The sequence below is a fragment of the Rhincodon typus genome, chromosome 2 (assembly GCF_021869965.1).
Source record: "Rhincodon typus isolate 14 chromosome 2, sRhiTyp1.1, whole genome shotgun sequence".
In the NCBI taxonomy this organism is placed as follows: Eukaryota; Metazoa; Chordata; class Chondrichthyes; order Orectolobiformes; family Rhincodontidae; genus Rhincodon; species Rhincodon typus.
In genome coordinates, this window is record NC_063333.1 from 49,674,904 (window position 1) to 49,688,210 (window position 13,307).

At 40.3% G+C, this 13,307-nt stretch overlaps 1 protein-coding gene across 1 annotated transcript in view; it reads right to left on the minus strand.

Moving 5' to 3' along the window:
* Positions 1 to 13,307, minus strand: part of LOC109921901 (V-type proton ATPase 116 kDa subunit a 1-like) — a 104,079-nt gene that overhangs the window by 36,847 nt on the left and 53,925 nt on the right. The gene's annotated exons all lie outside the window — the stretch shown is intronic.

The window sequence follows — 13,307 nt, forward strand, 5'->3', positions numbered from 1 at the left end:
TGTGGCATCTTTCCTTTCCTCAGGATAACCAAAAGTTCCCTAAAGCCATGATTTATTTTTGAAACATACTCACTTACTTTGTAGACAAAGTAACAACAAATTTTCTCAATGCAGTGAGATGAATGACTAGTTCATCTTTTTTCAGTCATATTGACTGAGGGTTAAATATTGGACAAGGCAACTTTCTTGCTCTTCCTCCATCAAGGAGAGAGCAGATGGGGCCTTGTCTTCAAGATGACACAACCCAAGAATGTAATAATCATTCACTGTTAGCCCAGATTGTGTGCTCAGGCTCTGGAAATGGGCTGGAAACCATAACTTTTTCGACTGAACTGATACAAAATAACCAGAAAACGTCTGGCAGACAAGCTGTTTGTAGTATTTCATAAAGTTGACATCATCAATAACATTTATTTTGAAAAAAATGTTGTTGGATGAATGACATTTCTTTGCCTATGACTGGATTCTCATACTAATCTGTTTAATTCCAATAACATTAAATCGTTTATGTCTCTGCTTAAATAGCAGCAAAAAGAATATTGTATGAGCTCATTAAGTATTTGTCAACTAATATCAGCAATGGTAATATATATTTTATAGAGAATAACCTGGAATCATGAACGTGTCAGAGAAAATTGTTGTAAATACCCCACTGTTTTAGTTAAAGGTGATATGTAAATGCAAAGTCCCAAGGTGTTTTAACATGGATTTTAGCAAAATGGATGCTGGTCAAATAAGGAAGATGTTTTACGAATGACTGTAGGGGTTTAACACATTGTCTTGGCTCCGTGGTTGTATTCTTACTCTGAAAGGTTTAACTTGAGTTCTGAGCATATAAGTTACATTGATACTTCAGTGTAAAACTGAGGGAAAGCTGCACAGTTGGATGATATCATTTCAAGCTTTACCCTATTTTCTTTAATGCCTGTTTTTGGACTTTTCCAAAGAAAGATTGGTGGTGAGTTTAGCTGATGTCTAGTCTGCTTCACATAGGAATGTGAAACAGCTAAACTAGTAAAGGTGTGCATCAAACAGATAAATGAATCTGTTAGCTTCCTCAGCTTCACATAAAGGTAAGTTCTTCTCCTAGTACTACTGCACAACGGTCAGTCATTAGCTATTGTGAACTGACTTGTGCTATCTCCCCTCCCAGTCTCCTGTCCTCTTGCTCAGAATGAACCATAAAGCAATCAGCAAGATGGCCTCTGGATGTATGAAAGATACTGGCAGGGATGCAGAATCATGGTGTTTAGATGGTCTTGAGATCAATTGCAATCTCACTGAATGGTGGACTATTCTGAAAGGATAAATGGCCTATACTCCCATGTTGTCTTTCCATTTCAACTTGGTGACTCAGCAACAGGAACTACTGGAAAAAGCTGATATTTGTAAATTTTAATTGCCTCAATAACTTTTTTCAGTTTTCTTTGCCTTGCTGATATGAGGATGTTCCAACTCAGAGAGAGAAACTTTTAACCTCAAAATGAATGGGTTCTGGTTTTGTGGAATGTAAGGATGCTAAAAACCTCATAGAAATACTCAATCCATCTTGAACTCATACATCTGCTTTGAACAGGTGAGATTGGGGCAGGAAACCAACCAACTCCCGGGAGCCTGCTGGCTTATTTTAATGAGGCTACCTACTTCAGATTCCCTTCTTCATTTTTGGTTAAACACTGGTTGGCTGGGTTCCTAAGTCTTGGGAAAATCTGCATCTAAGGGCTGGGTCAGGGAATGCTGGAAGGAAGAGATAAGTGAATTTCTAGCATTGTTAATGGGCCAGGAAGAGCAGAAGTGCTTCCTCCTTGGTGCTTAATCTAACTCCATGATTCTCCCTGTAGCCTGATTCTGTCACACAATGATCTGTTACCCTCATGGCATTAGATTCTCTATTGTTATCCTTCATCCCTCCCATGCCACGATATCCACTGAAGCCATGATATCCCAGTTAGGATGGCAGGTTGCGGGTTACTGGGTAGTTGTGATACTTTTGTTGTGTTTGAAACATTAGAAGTGATTACAGCTGTGAAGATTATTTAGAAAGATTGTGTTCATGATATGTGTTGTCTGACATGTGATATTGGTTGGTCACAGAGGATTGATGATCATTGAATGATTAATTTTTAAATTACGGATTATTTAAGTGATCACTGTTTGTGCCTAATACTTTTGCTGATGAATGGCCCAGTCTGTGCTGCAGATTGCATCTGGTAACATTTCCATTGATCAGTGGCTGGAAATAGCCTGATCAAGCCTATGTAATTATTGATGGGGACAGCCATTCAATTGTTATCAGCAACTCTTTGCTATGAGACATATCCAGGCAACTACCTCAAACAATGAGAGGGATTAATTTTTACTGTACAGCATTGTCTCTGATTTGCTGTTGCCATCTGCAGCAGCTCTGTAATGTAAAGGGATGTAGCACATGCAGAGAAGCTGGCAGACAATGTACTGATGATGACATATGGCCCTCACACCTTGCTTGAAGTTACCTCTCTTCCAGCCCTCCATCAGTGACTGGAATGGCTTACTTTGTTTAAAAAACCTTGATTTTTTTCCTTATTGTTTGAATTTTTTCAAATTAACATGTTTCATCAGGTTTTTGGGAAAGTAAATATCAACTAAGCCATGACAATAAAACCAAAGACATTGAAGTAAAGGAGGTGTTGTACATATATTTCAACATTAAACTAGAAACAGTTGCCTGCTCTAAAGCCTCTGAATACTTATTCACTCTAACTATTAAATTAAATCTGTTTCAGTTAGTTACTTAATTACAAATGTAGTAATTGACTGATGCAGCTCAGTCGCTTACAATTTGATTAATGTGTGTGTTTTATGACTGATAGCACCATTCCAAGAAGCTAGTTAAAATTCTGATTTAAAAATAGTGTTTTTGCAGAATACTTGCTACCTTATCTCCTTAGTACAACAAGAACTGTAAAAAACTATTACAGAGTCAAATTTACCATTTTTCTACAAATGGCAATTTGTTTCGAGGTCAGTGTGATTATTAGTGAACTGCCATAAAATACAACAGCTGTAATTATATACTGCAATATACTATAGGCATATATTCCAAATTCTCTGTCTTGCTGTTGATTGATTGTGTGAGTCCACTTGAAATACTTCTTGGCCTCATTCATGTTTCTTAAACAGTCTACAATTTTATTTTGAATGTTTCTTTTTGTGGTTGTATGATGCCAATGTAAAATATTGACTCTGATAAAATGCTTGCAGAATGGCAAATTGACAGTCTTTTCTTGATTTTGTATATTGAACTGTAGTATTTATCTTCAAAGCAATTAAATACAAAATGATAAAGTTAACACACTAAGGGAAGATTTTTCAGGATCTTCCCAAGCCCGCATGGCAGTGATACGGGAAAATCAAGCAGTTTAGCGACTTTGCCTTTAAACCAATGGATGGTGAATACAGGTGTGCGCACTGGTTTTTGCTGGAACCGTGTAATCCAGATCTTCCAGATTCAGACCGAGGAACAGCTCCCTTTAAATCTAAACATGGCAGTTTCTTCATTCTATGATCAGTTGGTTTTCAGGTCACCAACTGACCAATGCTATGTCACTCCACTTGATGTGAATGGGACAGTCAGGGACCAATGTTGCTCTCACTGCCATATTCCAGTTCAGTTCCTGAAGCACAGACAGGAGCTTAGCTTAACAATTTCAACTGAAGCAATGCGCCATCACTAGGATGCCATCAACATTTTCCAGACAAAACATGAACGTTATATTCAGTGCTAGATCTTTTTTTTAAGCACTGGTAACCAGAGACCTGCTGGACTACTAGGCAACGTAGCCATAACATTTGGAAAAGCTACTTAAAACAGGCATCCATCTGCAAGCACTCAGATCTTTGAAATCTTTTTGCAATTCAACTGGCTTGATTTTCTCCAGAAATATGTGCCTTGAAACTTCCTGTATTCCTGCATACTTTTCCTTCAAATCCTTCAATGAGCCAGCTAAGGGGAGTACATAGCACTGGCAGTCAACCTGGTTGCTACACCCGAGCTGGAGGAAAAGGAGGAGCAGCAGAAAATTCGGAGACTTCAGGGAAATGTAGTTACATCTGAAAAGGGATCACAAACAGAAGGATAATTGCAGGCATCCTTGCCTGTCTGTAACATTAGCAGGCCCAGAGTCACATACCTGCAGATATCCAGGCTGTTCTATGAGAAATCACTTCAGATCTGTGCAGCCTCTTATATTTAGAACTGTAACTTACTCCCAGCTTTTATGTTAATGACTGACCTCATTTTTTCCCCCTATAATGTCTCTCCAGATTATAGCATGTACCAGAAAGTATTATTCTATGGAAGATTCCGTGCCCTTGTCCTCAACAGCAAAGGTAGGTATCTAGGCTGCCCACTAGTGAGTCTTATTCTAGGCTGACCTTTTCCACTAGTTCATGGTTCACTCATGCTTTATAGAACACCAGTTGCAGATCCTCTAATGCACTAACTAGCCCACTGAGGGTACTCTCAGATTCTGTGCTGGCTCTTGGGAGATTAGGTGAGTGCCAATGTTGCTTTGTGAGAATGGTCCCCATTTGAATCATGCTCTGCAGGGTGCTGGCTTTCAGACAGCTGAGAAAAAGAGGAGATGAACAAGGGTCAGCTTGGGATAGTCAGGTTAGACACAAGGAGGTGATTGATAGAACCGTGCAGTACCCAGTTGCCATGCTGACTGTTTGTGTGATTCCCCGAGAAAGAAAAAAGTAACATGCATGCTGCTGAGCGTGGCTTCCTAGTATCACCATTCCCAGGGACTCTCCACCCCCCAACCTCCCCAGGAGATTGCAAATCAACTTCCTCTGTAGAAAGAGAGGGAGCAAGTTAGTACATGGATGATGTTAAGGGTTGTGCAGTTGTTTAATGTTTCTTCCTATAGTATGAATGCTGTGAAGGAAACGCAGCAAGTCATGAACAGGATCGGGTGGTGGTCATATACAAGAAAGTGCTGCTAGTGTGAAATATGTTAACAACTTTCAGCTGAGAAATGAACTATGCACCTCAGTAAAACAGTAAGACAGATTCTGTTACGTTAGAGGACTGCAGCATCAGTTGATGTTGTAATTGTAAGGAAAGGGGGCATTAGTAAAATCGCTGTTGTGTTTGAAGAGTGTGGGCTAGGTGGGTGCTGTGGATGTGTGGGCAGAAGCAGTATGACAAGGTTCCATCCTGAAGACTCATAGCAAACCACATTCTTGCCTTTGCTTTTTTGGTTGGCCAGGATATTGAAGTATTTGTGACACTGAGGCAACATTGTGAGGTGAGAATGTGGACATTCATTGAGGACTACTCCCTCCAGGTCATCTGCAATGCCTGACTAACCACCCCTGCTGTATCTGATTAAAGCAGAACCTATCTGTTTACCCTTATCTGCTCACAACCATCTCCACTACTGCCTCAGGGAATTAAGATGTTCTGACTTGACGCATACTGCTTTTGTAAAACCAAGGTAACTAGGTCTTGTAAACTTTGTATTGTGCTGAATGATCCTGCATTCACTCTTTTTAAATGGACACAGTTCCTGTAGAAATCCTGTCCTCCAATGAGGGGCTCTCTGTTTGTCACCGGTTGAAGTACATGCATCCTGCCATTAAAACACAAATTGCTTCAGCCATGAAAATGGTTCAACCTTCCAGGTGACTCTATCAGATGGCTACCCAAACTCTCCTATCACTGGCTACCTGAAAGCTATGAATGATGAACATCCACTGGCATATTTTGTCATTACAATGTTTAAAAAAGACTTTTGAGTGTTGGTACTAAAGCTGGGCTACACCACGCCTTTGCCATTTATAATTAGATTAATCTCCACCCAGGATCCAAAATGATAGGCCAGAGGTGCATCACTAGCCATTTTAGTTCCTTGGCCAATATGGCCACATGACAAAGGAACAGTGCTACGAAAGCTTGTGATTTCAAATAATTTGTTGGACTATAACCTGCTGTTGTGAACCTTCTGACTATGCCTGAAGAAGGCAATATACCGTTTATATTTGAGAATGACAGTCCTAATTCCTCCTTTAGGTACTTGGTCCGACATTGGTTTACCATGAACCAGTCACCATTGTGGGGCAAACCAACAATAAACATCTATTACATTAAAATAACAGATCACTTACCACAATCACGATGCCAATCATTTCTGACATTCCTCTGCACATCCTTGCCTAGCGCAACCTGGGGTTGCTTATCTTCCAGTTTATAATTCACTGTAGAAACTATGTATGAAACGTTCATCTATTTCTTTACTTTTCAGATGCAGATGGGATTTGTGGTTCATTTGCAGCATCTACTGTTTTTAGTTCTTATGTTGTATTTCTCAAGATAAAAGACATTAAGATCTGTTTCTATGTAGTGAATGGTATTGCCAACATGCTGTGGGGAATTTCAGGCATATAACCGAGGTTCAGTCATCTGTAGCACCGCATGCCAGTTCACTAGTTCATTATGTCACCGGGGAATTTCCAGCACATTTTTAGCTTTCTTTTCAATTGAATTATGGGGTCCGAGATGATGGAACACAAAACACTGTTAATTCTTTTAAGTTGTTTTGAGATCTAATGTTGGGTGGAAAGTGATAACAAAAGTAATGCTAACAACATCCAGACATTAAATCCCTTACTACTTCACTGGCGTCTAAGTAAATGAGGTTTTACTATGAAAACAGACACAAAAATTCCTCTCTTTCTTTTTCCTGTTTATGGAGTATATTTTCAATTTTCAAAAATGAGTCTCTTAAAAGAGACATTGCTATAATGCTAAGCATGTATTCTGTCCAGTTTCAGCTGTAGTTCACACAAAGTTGAGCCTGAACCAGGAACGCTCCTGTGAGTTGCTGCATTATATTGTCTTGGGCTACTACTATATTGGGTCATTCACTTTCCCAATCCATCATACTCCATCATATGTTTGAATATTCACACCTACTGTTAATACCTATTTTGCATATGGAACTCTCCTTTACTCCCATTATCACTTCCTTTGTCTTTTGCTCAGGGCACCCTCGCCATCTGTTCCACTTGTTCCTCCTTCTTCTTTATCAATAGCGTAAAAAACACCTTTTCCAGCCCCCTTCAGTTCCAAAGAAGAGTCATTGGATACAAAACATTAACTCTGTTTCCCTCCCCACAGATGTTCCAGATCTGCTGACTATCATTAACTGTTTTTATTATATATCTATTATCTAGATATACATCTATTATTATAGATCTATTTATTATAGATCAAATGGAGGTCTACAGAATTATGACAGGCATAGACAGAGTAAATTGTGAGAATGTTTTCCCCATGGCAGACCAGAGGGCGTAAGTTTAAAGTAAGGAGCAAGTGGTTGAAAGGAGATTTGAGAAAAAAAGTTTCACACCCGGAGGGTGGTAGAAATAAGGAACATGCGGCCTGTGAGGGTGGTGGCGGTAGGTACTTTTGCAACATATATGAGGCAGCTGGATGAGTACATAAAATGCTGGATCATAATAGGCTATGGATGAAGTGCAGGTAAATGGGATTAATGTAGTTTGGTGTTTGTTGGTCACCATAGACATGGTGGGCCAAAGGGCCTGTTTCTATGCTGTATGACTCTTGATGACTATCTCCAGCTTCTGCAGCATTTTGCTCTTATACTCCGGGCTGCACTGGCTCCCACCTCGGCAATCCAAACTTTTTTAATGTTTTCATGAGGTGCGGGCAATTTATTGCCCAATCCTAATTGCCGTTCAGAAGAAGAAAGTGAGCTGTATTCTTGAATTGTAACAGTCCACCAGGTGTAGGTACATTTTGCAGTGTTAGCAAGTGGTTTCCAAGATTTAGACCCAGTGACAGTGGATATACTTCCAAGTCAGGGTAATAGCTTGGAAGGGAACTTGCAGGTGATGCAGTTCCCATGTATCTGTTACCATTATCCTTCCAGGTGCTAAAAATTACAGGATTGGAAGGTGCTGGCGAAGGAACTTGTCTGAGTTGCTGTTGTGCATCTCGCAGATGCTCCACACTGCTGCCAATGCATTTTGGTGTTAAAGGGAGTAAATAGTTAAGTTGGTGAATGAGGTGCTGGTCAAGTGTATAGTTTTATCCTGGACTGTGCAGAGCTGCACTCATCCAATCAAGTGGAGAGTATTCTATCACATGTTTCACTTGTGCCTTATAGATGGCGGACAGGCTTTGGGGAGATAGAAGAGGAGAGTTACTTACCTCAGGATTTACTGTCTCTGATCTGGTCTTTTCACCACAGTACTTATACAGATGGTCCAATTCTGTCTCTGGTCAATGGTAATTCCCAAGGGTGTTGTTGTGATGGATTCAGTAATGGCAATGTCATGGCATGTGCAGGGAAGATGGTTAGATTAGGTCTTGCTGGAGATAGCCATTGCTTGGCATTTATGCAGCCTGAATGTTACTTTCCACTTGTAGTCCAAGACTCGATGCCGTACATGTCTTGCTACATATGGACATGAATTCCTCAGTGTCTGAAGATCTACAAATGTAACTGAATGTCATGCAAATTGTTGCAACATTCCCATTTCAGATCTTAAAATGAAGGGATGGGTATTGATGAAACAGCTAAAGATGGTTGGTCCCAGATCATGACCCTGAGGAACTCCTGTAGTGATACCCTGAGACTCAGAATAGTGATGGCCAACAATCACAACCATCTTCCTTAGTGTCACCCCCCTCTCCCTATGATTCCCATTGACTTCAATCATGTTTGGGCTCCTAATACCACACGTTGTCAAAAACTGTTGTGATGGCAAAGGCAGTCGCTGTCATCAAAGGCTATGATAAAGTCAAGAACCAAGTAGTCCTGGCAGAAAGCAAACTGAGCATTTTAAAAAATCATTTCATGGAGATCTAGGCATAACCAGCTGGGCCAGCATTTATTGCCCATCCGTCGTTGCCCTTCAGAAGGTGGTGGTGAGCTGCTTTCTTGAACCACCATTGTCTCTTGCTGTAGGTAGACCCTCAATGCCCTTACGGAGGGAATACCAGGATCTTGATCCAGTGACACTGAAGGAATGGTGATATATTTCCAAGTCAGGATGTTGAGTGGCTTGGAGGGGAACTTGCTGGTGGTAACGTTCCCACGTATTTGCTGTTCTGTCCTTCTTGATGGTAGTGGTCATAGTTTTGGAGCGTGCTGTCTAAGGAGCCTTAGTGAATTTCTGCAGTGCACATTACTGCCATAGATCATTAGTGGTGGAGTGAGTGAATGTTTGTGAATGTGGTACCAATCAAATGGGTTGCTTTGCCCTAAAGGCTGTCATGATTCTTGGGTGCTGTTGGAGTTGCACTTATCTAGGCAAGTGTGGATTATTCCATTACACACCTGACTTATACACTGGTGGGCAGGCTTTCGGGAGTCAGGATTTAAGTTACTTGTTACAGGATTTATAGCCTCTGACCTTTACTTTGCTGTCAGTGGAGAGGACCAATTGTCTCCTTTTCACCCATTTACATCCATTTCACATTTTTTTTTCACCACCATTAACAATCTGGACCTCTACACTATCAGTTTCCTTTACCCCCTCGGTAGACAAACTGGAGGCTGGAAGAATACAACAAGTCAGGCAGCATCTGGAGCAGGACTGAAGAAGGGTAATACCTGAACCATTGACTGCTCCTTTCCACCAGATGCTGCCTGGCTTGCTGTGTTCTTCCAGCCTCCTGTTTGTCTACCTTGGATTCCAGCATCTGCAGTTCTTTTGTCTCTGTCCTTTACTCCTCCTCTGCCTGCATCAAAAGTATATAAAAAAAATTCCCCAACCCCTTTCTATTTTGATAAAGAGTCATATGGACTCGAAATGTTAACTCTTCTTTCTCCACAGATGCTGCCAGACCTGCTGAGTTTCTTCAGCATTTTGTGTTTGCTATTGATGTTGTCTCTGTCATGTGGGGACAGGGACACCACAGTGAACAGTCAGAATCATGTTGTTCTCGGCCTCATGAAAATCAGGATTCCATACGCCCCTTTAATTTTTATGGGGTGACCTTTTAAGACCTGTATATGCCCCTTATTGTCATTTCCTCTGGTCAAAGTGTATGCTCTGCCCCATAGAATATGAAGACTACAGTACCTTCCCAAAACTGAGAGAGAATATAATTTTGCCCTTTCAATTAGGTTGTTGCATATTTTGGGAATGCTGGTCAACCTTGGTCAGGTCCTGGTTTAAAATAAATTTGCATGGGTTTTTTACAGCTTGTAATCTTTTTGAGATAAAGAAAATCAACCCATTTTTCAGCTTGAAGGGAGCAGCAGGAAGATGATTATTCACAGTAACATGAAGCAGAACAATAGGATTGAGTTCATGCAACAAGAGTGTTAAATAGACACAGATAAGCTTCAGGATATCCACTAAGAATAATCATCATCCTGACAAGACCCGCTAGGAAAATATTCATGGAAGACTGAATGCCCCAAATCTGATGCCTGAGACTATTGCTCTGAACAGAAGGAATGTCAGCTGTTTCATTCAAAATATATTCCATGGGAAGCCTTCACAATTTTAATGAAACTGATGTGTTGATTTTTTTAAAATCAATCATATAATTTCATGCTTAGAAACACCCAACCTATTTCTTCAACAGATCTGTAGCCACTTGAACTACATTGTGCGCCTTCTGAAATTGTTTCACTACACTTTGATACACAGTAAAATGTAGATTGTAATTGTTGGCAACTGGGAACAGCTCCTGGTCAACAGTTTGAGATGAGCAGTAAATCTGCTGACATTGCTCGTACCCAGAGTTCCTTGAATGATGCCAAAACGTAAGACTTGCATTCTAAGCACTCGCAATAATGTCATACACACACACATTAACCAGTTTACTTGAAAAAAAACAGTCTAGGAAAAATCCAGCAGACTAGAAAATTAATAGCGGGCCAAAATATGATGTAGTATCATTTGCCAGCAACCTCTAGAGCAGCACTACGTTGTGAATTTTTATCATGTGAGCAACAAAGTGATTGACACATCAATTTACAGTGTCAACGAAATGCGATTTATTTTGTGGTGTAACGACAAAAGCTTAAACATTTGAAATTAATGCATGGACAATCATCATCTTTGTTTATGACTGCCTAGGGACAATTAATCTAAAGCTGGTAGCCTGTTTGTGAATGCCAATTTTCCCCTTTTGTGCTAATTAAATGTGAATGTGAAAGCAAACTCTCCTTTCAGTGCATCGAAAGCATTTAATTACCCGGTTCTTTGCATGAATTCAGGTTCCTTCATCATGCATATAAATAGGAACGCTTGAGGATTGCCAGCATGGTTAAAAACTGCTCAGAAATTGACTGAAAACAATGAATGCTGGAGATCACAATGGGTCAGGTAGCATCCATGGAGAGACAGCAAGCTAATATTTCAAGTCTAACTGACTCTTCACTTAAAAATTAAACTGTTGATAGTAGAATTGACATAAAACTGTCACAGTTATCGTTTCAGTCTGGGTGTGGTAAATTTTGTGGGAGGCATCAGTTTACAGTGCAAGATTTTTACAAACCAAGGTATAAAACTTCAGGAAAGTTGATTTATGATTAACTGAACAAGTATTTTGTATCAGTCGTCATTACAAGAAACAAGCTAGAAACGGCTGTAAATCAAGGAATAGAAGAAAAGGAGAAATTCAAAAATTGTAATCACTGGAGATGTGGTACCGAGTAAATTATTGGACTTGCAGGCTGACGGATCTTGGCAGACTTGATCCTAGGGTTTTCTTTGGTGTGTTGGTTTTAAATTTTGATAGTTTGTTAGATTCAGGGAGGGTTCCATTAAAATGGAAAATAGTAAGTGTAGCTCCTTCAATTCAAAAAGGGAGAGATAAAGAAAGAAACTACAGGACATTTCTGAAGAAGGGTCTAGGCCAGAAACGTCAGCTTTCCTGCTCCTCTGATGCTGCTTGGTCTTGTTATAACAAGGTGTAGAGCTGGATGAACACAGCAGGCCAAGCAGCATCAGAGGAGCAGGAAGGCTGACGTTTCGGGCCTAGACCCTTCTTCAGAAATGTCCTGTAGTTATCTCAGATTCTCCAGCATCTGCAGTTCCTACTATCTCTCAACTACAGGACTGCTGGTTTAACATCTATCATAGGGAAGATGTTATAACTTACTACTAAAACATGTCATAGGAAGCACTTTGTGAACTTCACAGCAATCAGGCATTCGATATTATTTTGTGAAATTTAAACCACGTTTAACCAACTTATTGGAGTTGTTTGAAGAAATAGTGCAACGTAGCTAAAGAGGAACTTGTGCATGTACTGTAATTAAATTTCCTAAAGGCATTTGATAAGGTGCCAGATCAAAGGCTATTTTGGAAAATAAAAGCTTATCCTGTAGGGGGTATCATTTTGGCAAGGATAGAGAATTGCTAAGCTAACAGGAAACAGAATAGTCATAAAGGGGTCATTTTCTGGTTGTCAGGATGAAACGGGTGCAAACACAGGGATCACTGCTGGGACATCAACTGTTTATAACTTTATAAATCATTTAGATTTTTAATATTGTCATTTGTACCTAGGTACAGTGAAAAGTGGATAATGTCCCCATGTTCTGCTGCCATTTTGGATTACAGTGTAAATTACTGAATAAATTGCATGAATGGTAAAATACTGAATAAATTAATATTAAATTGATATTAACTAAAACTGAAACAGCTTCAAAAGTTAATCTCTCTCGCTCTGTAGGCATCACCCTCTCTGCTCCTCCTGTCACCATCATCCAACATCATTGGGGTCCTGGCAATGTGCTCCTTTTTCTGCTGCAACTGGTGCCTTTGCTTTTGTAGCCTTCACCTCCGAACGCCAACTACAAGTTTGCTGATGACACCACCATGCTAGAACGGATATCAAAGAATGATGAGACAGAATGCAGAAGGGAAATTGAGGGCTTGGTGTCATGGTGCAATGATAACAATGTCTCTGTCAATCTCAATAAAACAAAAGAACTGATCCTTGACTTCAGAAAGAAAGGAGGAGAACACGCCCCCGTCTACGTCAGTGGAGTGGAGATTGAAAGGGTTGAGAGAGGCAAGTTCCTCGGAGTGACGACAACAGACAACCTGTCCTGGACTTCCCACATAGATGTGATGGTAAAGAATGCACAATAATACCTCTTCTTCAGTCGGCTTAGGAAATTTGGCATGTCCATAAGGACACTCACCAACTTTTACAGATGCATCATAGAAACCATACTGCCTGGGTGCGTAATGGCCTGATACAGCAACTGCTCTGCCCAGGATGGTAAGAAACTACAGTAGGTTGTGTGCACAGCCCAGATCAT